We start from the raw sequence: 8,746 nt of genomic DNA, 5'->3' as shown, positions 1-8,746 counted from the left end.
CTCAGATCTGATATGGCTCTACAAATAAGAATGTGACATTTGTAACTTTTAAACATTATAATTATATCCTTCGTTAAAGATAAACAGAGAGGGAAAGCTAAACGTAACCTAGATGCGCAGGCATGGCATGCGTGGGCGTGTTTATCCCACTTGAACGCAGAAACGTTCCTAAGTAAATACTGCAGTTAGATTATGTAAAACGAGCTCTCGCTCCTTTTGCCCTACTTTTCATTTCATATTCTTGGCCTTGGTATCAACGTCAGCTAGGGCTATAGGGAATTGGTCTCCTGTGGCATGTCGGTTCGTCGGTAATATGACCCCGGATGAAGACAAAATCAAAAAAAGAGAACAAGGAAGCGGAAACCAAGTTCAGCAGCGATTCGATTACTTATTTATTTATTTATTTAATTGATTCCATCAACAGGCTTCAATAAGCCCCAATGATGTTAAGTAATACAAAAAAAACAACATGATTGTCTGTGCTTAAAACTTAAACATTACACTGCTATTCACGGTTACCTGTGCCCGAAAATATCGAGGAGAAACTACGGCGAAGCGTCTGACGTGTTACGTGAAAATCGAACACTGAGGCAACTCTGTTGAAAACTCGCTGCAGTCCGTTTATTGCTCCATTCATTCCGTAGTTCGTGCGACGAAAGGGAAGTCTCAGCATAAGACTGTTTCTTAGTGCACGTGGTCGTACATTCAAATCGATTTTTTCGAGGATAGTAGGACAATCGATTCTCCCTTGCAATGTATCGGCAACAAGTAAAGCCCTTGCAGCGTCTCTTAGGGTCGAAAGAGTTTCCAAACCAATCAGCTGACATCATCGGCTTTCATAGCTAGGCAAACGGAAAGGATCTCTCCAAGGCAATCGCCGAAGGGCGAAGCGTAAGAATCGGTGCTGGACTGATTCGACTCTTTCAACACCATTGTTGTAGCTTGGATTCCAAACTGCTGAGCAATATTCAAAGACTGATCGGACCAGTGAGGAGTACAATGACTTCAGGCAATAAATATCAGTAAAGTTTTTGGTTATTCTAAAGATAAAGCCTAGTGTTCTGGAAGCTTTATCAACGACATACGAAATATGCTGCTTATATGTGAGTTGCGAATCCAAAATGACTCCCAAATCCTTCACGTGGCTCACTCGTTCAATTGCTGAACCCAATAGGTTGTAGTTGAAGATGATTGGTTCTTTTATCCGAGAAAAGGAGATTACTGAGCATTTCGCCGGGTTAACTTCCATTCGGTTCAAGGTGCACCAGTCAGCAAAAGCATGAAGCTGGCGTTGAAGAAAGTGACAGTCGGCAATGGAACGAATCCGAAGGTAGATTTTTAGATCGCCAGCATACGATAGTCGAGGTCCGTCAAGCACATAATTCACATCGTTGAAGTAGAGCAGGAAGATCAAAGGTCCAAGGTGGCTACCCTGGGGTATCCCCGATGTAGCAGGATAAGTATCAGATCGGTAATCGCCTATGGCAACCATCAGTTGGCGACCGGTTACATACGATCGAAACCATTGTAATAGGTTACCATTGATCCCAAGTCTGTCTAGTTTAGCAATGGCAATAGCATGGTTTAGCTTATCGAACGCTGCTGACAGATCGGTATAAATCACATCCGTTTGAGCTCGGTCAACCATGCTATCAGTTACATAAGATGTGAGGCATAGCAGATTGGTGGTGGTGGAACGACCTGACATGAAGCCATGCTGATCATCACTCAAAACATGCTTGCAGTGAGAAAGTAGCGGTTCCATTATGACTAGTTCAAAAAGCTTCGATACGGTGCTCAGTGAGGTAATTCCACGATAGTTGTTGACATCTCGTTTGTTTCCTTTTTTGTGAACAGGAAACATGTGAGCAAACTTCCAGCAAGAAGGAAAAATACCACAGCGAAGCGATAATTGGAACACGTGACAGAGCGGAGTCAATAGACTATCGATATTCTTCTTGAGAAAAACGGACGGGATTCCATCGGGTCCAGGGTTGCAAGAAGATTTCAGCTTGGAAGCAGCTCTTAAAATAGTCATATCGTTGATGTCGATGCCATTTAATGTATCGCCGTGCATTGGAACGTTGCTTGCTGCGAGGTTAACATATTCGTCAGATAGGCTCTCGTCAGTGAAAACATCGGCAAATTTGAGAGAGAAGAGTCGGCAAATCTCCTGATTTGTGGATCCCACTTCGCCATTGAACACCATGGACGATGGAAGACCGGATTCCTTTCGCTGCTCGTTTACATAGTTCCAAAAGGATTTCGGATGTGATCTCATCCTGCGCTGAATTCCCTGCTGATATCGCGGGGATCCGTTTGAATTGATGGTTTAGTCGAACATAATAGCATTTTAATTGGAACGTACGGTACTTGGTGTATTTGCGTAGTGCAGCTCTTTTAGTAGATTTCAGTCTACGAAGCTTCTTAGTCTGCCATGGATGATGAGCTGTTTTCTGGTGACTTATCTTCGGGACATGTCTGTCGATAGTATACGCCAAAATGTGTGAAAACGTTCTTGCGGCTACCTCAACATCGTGATGATCGAGGATGTTTTCCCAGTCCAAGCTGGAGAGCAAGTCTGAGATGCTGCGGTAATCTGCTTTTCGAAAATCGTAGGAAACAGCAACGGGCGTTTCGTCGAAATCGTGAAGTAACTTGCTCTCCACAGTCACAATCAAAGGAAGGTGATGTGGAGTTGGTTTCACTAGTGGAGCGGGTGCACAGGAGATGAATGGAGCGACATCCTGAGAACTGACGAAACAAAGGTCCAAGCTGCGGTTGTTCTCGTTGACTACATGATTGATTTGCGATAACGTAGACGTACTGTAGCTATCAAGAAGCATAGTGGCTCCACAATGGAACACTGATCGTTCTGGATCCGGATACAGAAAACCGCTATGGGATGGTTGCCACGAGATACCAGGTAAATTGTAGTCTCCCAAGACAATAACCTCGTCAATAGCAGTTGCGCTTTCCAAGACAGCTTGAATTGAACGACAATGGGCGTCGATGAAATCTAAATCTATATATTTACATGATTACCGTAAAGACCCGACGTATTGGCGACAAAGAAACTATTCAATCATCAGCATTGGGTTCAATATAAGCAAGCAGAAGAAAGAAAAAAGTTGCGTGGACGGAAAAAACAGCAAACAGTCACCTGCCAGGACGAAATGAAATTAATTTTATTTGGATATTAAACTGCATTAATCGGATCCGTAATGCTAACGCAATTGAGCCTTACCAATAAATAAATGAAAAAAAGAGTAATGAACAATACATTTGGATTTCCCATACTAATTCCCATACAAATTTCAAATGGTGCACAGTCAGTTTCTTATCAAACAAGTTCAAATTTTGGTAGGATTACTAAATGCTGCATCAGTCTAGTAAGTATTCTAGTGTAGGCGTACCAGTTATGGCTATAGGTTTCTATTGTGGTGTGTCCCAAAAAATTCCACAGGACATAATTGGAACACACAATAATAGGAAGGTATAGCCATAACTGGTACACCTACCCTATAGGCAAATAATTTGCAACCTGTGCGAAAAGAAAACACAAAACAGGATTATCTGACTGAATTCGGACCCGCCGCGGCGCTGCGTCGTAGAATATGAACATGAAAAACAGGCACGAGAATGTTCGTATCGTGGTTCGATGCGATCACCATCGACCGGTGGATATGAACGAAGTTGGTTTCAGTAAACTGCCAACAAGTTTCTTGTTTGCATTGAATCCTTTGAGTAATCCATCTAGTGACCTTGTCGACGGTTGTCATCATATCGGCACTTACTACGATCACTGTTTATCTCCGATGTATGCAAATGAGCAACTTGATTGATTTGTACTATTGTCCGCGTCAACAACCGTGCGTCTCCATGGTTTCACAATTTTAAAAATCATAGCGAAAATAAGACTGTTTACGGCAACGTAACACCATTTCCCAGTCACGAAAGAACCGAAAAGTTATCCGCGAAGTTCATTCACGTTATGTTGCACTGAACCATGGCACTCGCTCTTCTGTCGAGTGAGCACCTTCATATTATTTAGTTCGCTTTACGCAGATTGTGACTGGCGGAGTTTCTTTCAACTTGTCAGACAGTTTGGTTTCAAATTTCGAACCGATCGGTTCTTTCTGTTCTCTCCATCCGACGGGGGATTTGAACGGTCGGAGAAGAGAAACGGCCATGTGCTACTTGGATGATAAAAACTGAATAGGGAATTGTTTGTTTTGTATATCTGAATGAGTGACAGACGAAAACAGAATCTGTTACAGCTTGCTACGATCCGCGTGATATTTTTGTGAAACTTTATTATTGGTGTGACTTATTTGCCGTGAGAAACGCGTGGGCTGCACCAGATTTCCGCTTGAGCGGCCAGCAGGTGGTTGAAGAAGTTGACCTGAAGTGCCCGTGTTCACTCTGCTTTATCAGTGCGTCGGATTTGCTCGTGACCGGAACGACGTGCGGTAGGTATTTAAATATTGTGCCATCAATTATGGGAGATGAGCGATGCTCGAGAAATGCATGTAGGAAATAGGGACAGTGCACTTTGTTGTCGGATTATCGGAGATAAGTTTCGACATTTTAGGTCAACAATGCTTCTTGGTTTGTTTGGCTGTCGTTCAACTGCATCGACTCGCTGTCGCATCGGTGGTCGGAGATTATCGCTGTTACTCAAATAGGCCCGATTGAAAACAAATGGCGCTTCACGCGTCAGTTGCGAGTCACGTGTGAATTGTAGAAGGTAAGGGGATTGAAAATCACATTGAACGGAATCTCATATTTGGGACAGTTCAGAGAGCTTGTTAGCATTTGAAGCGAAAGGACTAAATTTCCGGTGCAGTTTTTCAGATTTTGATTTTACATTTTTAGAACACACACATTCATAGCGAAGTATAACAAAAGTTAAAGTCCATGTAAATAAGCTCTTTGTACTGTCAATCAACGATTTAGTGGATTCAGTACAGATTTACGTAAATTTCAATCAGGGGATCGCAAATAATTAACGGCAAAACTTTGACTCAGTCATGCTAGATTTGAAGACATGTTTTCATTTTGAAGACACTTGAAAAACTGTGAAATTGTCTTCCCGCCAAGCTTATTAATTTTTTTGAAAACTTGTTGAAATTTACAACTATTATGTCCCGGCCTGTTCAGTAGCAAGTGACCCCTATTGCAAATTATGAATTGAATAAATTCTTTGGTGGGAAATAGAGATTTTTATTAAGCAAACTGGTCTACTGGTGGGACTTTCGGGAATTTTGAGTTAGTTTTATTGCTCTATTGTGGTATGGGTGCGAGATGTTTTTAAGACAGGTGGGCAGCAACTCACGTTCTCCCAGTGTTGGTGAGTTCTTTGCCGTTAATTTTCACGAAAAGTTCACTAACTTGCCATACAGAAATTCAAAACAAAAATTTTTATCTGCGGATTTGGACAGTTTTTGACCTGTTTCATACGACCGGAAGGTGTATGCTGGTTACAAATGCCGTGCCAAATTGATTTCCTACGCAATTAATCAATCTTTGATGTGAATTTCGCTAATAAACACAAGGAGCATTTCTTATAGCAAAACTTGCCATAACAAAATGGGCGGTTCATTTTAGTAAACAAACTAACACTTTTTCCGACTGTGGCACCTCTCTTACTCGCCTAGGTATGGGTGTATGTTTTCGAGGGGATTTTTCTTCGGTACGTACTAGAAATACTCAGCGAGAGATATGGGCGGAGAAAACAAAATACAATTTGGCAGCAGGGGGTTGGCAATTATCCACGTCCCATGCTAAATTTAAAAATTATGTATGGACAACTGTCTGAGGCAGGTGGAGTGGGGGGTAAGCAAAATCCCCAAAAAAAACTGTCTACGTAGTTAATAAATAGCCCCTTGACTGCAGCAAAGTATGTTTTTGACGTACACACTACGAAAAAGGCATGTAAGTTTCAGTGCCCTGAGACCGACACATGCAAGCGGCCCTTTTGAAAGAATCAGTTGAAAAGGACGAGAAAATCAATTCAATCAAACGCACTTTTCGTCGAGTTGCATATGTTTCAGTTTCAGGACACTTAATTTTAAATGCCATGTTTGTTTACGTTCCATGATTTACGTCAAAGCTGAATAACGTCTTTATTCCTGACGGTACTCTATTCCAAGAGCACTTTTCCCGGTAAGTTACTGGATTACTTTGTTTGTTCCGGAGCAGCTTCTGGTGTGCCATTGTCTTCAGATGTTCCCGAAACGTTTAGTTTAAATCACTCAGGAGAAACCATGTTGGGCAACAGATGACCTATCCCATTGATGTGGAACCACTCAAGTTGAAATGGGTGTTCCAGCTGAAGGAAGATGAGAACGGCAGACCAATTCGCTACAAAGCCCGTCTGGTGACGAAGGGCTATATCCAGAAGCAAGGCCAGGACTATGAAGAAACCTATGCACCTGTAGCTCGATTGGCAGCCATCAGGATCGTTTTTAGCAGCAGATGTGCACAGACAATACTAAAGGGTGATACGGTCAAAATTTGGTCAAGGGAAAACGCGTGTAAATCGGTGAAATCGTTTATTTAAAAAATCAAATTAAATTTCTTTTTCAAGTTCAATTAGTATAAAATTCAGGAAAAATATTCAGTTAGGCTTCCGCTTTTCCAAATCCGAATTGCCGGGCCTTACGCTTGACCCCTGCCATCAGATTTTGTACAGCCACCTTGTCCACCTTCTTCGCCGCAGAAAGCCAGTTTGCCTTGAACTGCTGCTCGCCCTTAGCAGTTTTTTTGGTCTTCTTTAGGTTCCGCTTGACAATAGCCCAGTATTTCTCAATTGGGCGGAGCTCTGGCGTGTTGGGAGGGTTCTTGTCCTTGGGAACCACCTGCACGTTGTTGGCGGCGTACCACTCCATGGCCTTTTTACCGTAATGGCAAGATGCCAAATCCGGCCAAAACAGTACGGAACAACCGTGTTTCTTCAGGAAAGGCAGCAGACGTTTATTCAAACACTCTTTCACGTAAATTTCTTGGTTGACAGTCCCGGAAGCTATGAAAATGCTGCTTTTCAAGCCACAGGTACAGATGGCTTGCCAAACCAGATATTTCTTTGCGAACTTTGACAGTTTCATGTGCTTGAAAACATCTGCTACCTTTCCCCTTCCTTTTGCCGTATAAAACTCCTGTCCCGGAAGCTGCTTGTAGTCGGCTTTGACGTAGGTTTCGTCGTCCATTACCACGCAGTCAAACTTCGTCAGCATCGTCGTGTACAGCCTCCGGGATCGCGCTTTGGCCGTCGTATTTTGTTTATCATCGCGATTTGGAGTCACTACCTTCTTGTAAGTCGATAGTCCGGCTCGTTTTTTGGCTCGATGCACGGTTGTAGACGATACACCCAGCTTATTTGCGGCATCTCGGAGAGAGAGGTTAGGGTTTCGCTTGAAACTACCGGCAACTCTCTTTGTCGTCTCAGTGGCTTCCGGTTTTCGATTTCCCCCCGATCCAGACTTCCTGGCTGTCGACAAACGTTCCCCAAACACTTTAATTACATTTGTAACGGTTGATTTGGCAACTTTTAGCGATTTTGCCAACTTTGCGTGCGAGTAGCTCGGATTTTCGCGATGCGCGAGCAAAATTTTGATACGCTGCTCTTCTTGCTTGGACGGCATTTTGACAACTGAAGAGTGAATTCCAAAATCAAAATAGGAGCAACATTCTACACACACACACCTTCAAAATGAGGGGTGTTCAGGTTTTTTAAATGCAAAATTGAAAGAAATACGTTAAGTTGATATTGACCAAATTTTGACCGTATCACCCTTTATTTCCACCAAATGGATGTTCGGGCTGCTTTACTCCACGGTTGTCTGAAGCAAACCATCTCCTCTAATCGCTGTATGGTTTAAAACAGTCCCTGAAGTGCTGGAATGATCGGTTTGAACAACGAAGCAATTCTAAACATGGGTTTCACAAGATCGAAACACTATTAACCGACTTTAAGCTGGGTTTAGAATAGGCAAGTCAAATGATCAACTCAGTTGAATTCAATTGGCCTGAAAAGTTGAGCCTGGTCCAACTTTTTTCAATTCAAGTGAGTTGATCAAGTCAGTTGAATGGCATGGTTTACACGTTCAATTCGCGTTCAAGTCAGGTGAATTCAACTGATTTGATCAATTGACTTGCCCTGTCTAAACCCAGCTTTACAAGAAGTTGGAAGGCGATGATGAAATTATCGCCCGTTGATGACCTATTGGTGGCGGCAGCCCGTAAACCGTTTTGGTTAAAATTTGACAGATGGAAAGTTATCGATTAACCTTGCTATCCGAGCACGGTTGTTTCTGACCGACAGGAAGTTAGATTTTGACAACTGTGGCTGAGTTTTGCTCGAAAATCGTTCGATTGATAACACAGGTGTTTCGAACATGGAAAATAACTTTAGAAATGTAAGTTTTAACCACGAGTTAAATTTAACTTGGCAAATGGTACACAGCCTAAGAAGTTCCCTGTGTGTGTATGTGTGTGTATTCCCTTTAACCCCGACTGGCCGGCAGTGTTAGTATGGAAGAACTCTCTCTACAATGTCGCATTTATGGTCATTGTAGACAGTTCGGGAGTTAGAAGATAATAGCTCTATTGCAAATCCAGTAACCCATTTCAGAATGTCTGGAGAGTCACGCCCATTCAGATGTTACTTTCACTTACAATAAGCCCCGTATGTAAACACTATCGTTATCATATGGATAACTAAGAGGAAGAGGTGACAATTGGC

The sequence above is a fragment of the Ochlerotatus camptorhynchus genome, unplaced genomic scaffold, assembly GCF_037179485.1.
Source record: "Ochlerotatus camptorhynchus isolate MF236.1 unplaced genomic scaffold, CSIRO-AGI_Acam_v1.1 ptg000022l, whole genome shotgun sequence".
Classification (NCBI taxonomy): Eukaryota; Metazoa; Arthropoda; class Insecta; order Diptera; family Culicidae; genus Ochlerotatus; species Ochlerotatus camptorhynchus.
The sequence above is the reverse complement of the archived record's forward strand: the minus strand, read 5'-3'. Positions refer to the sequence as shown.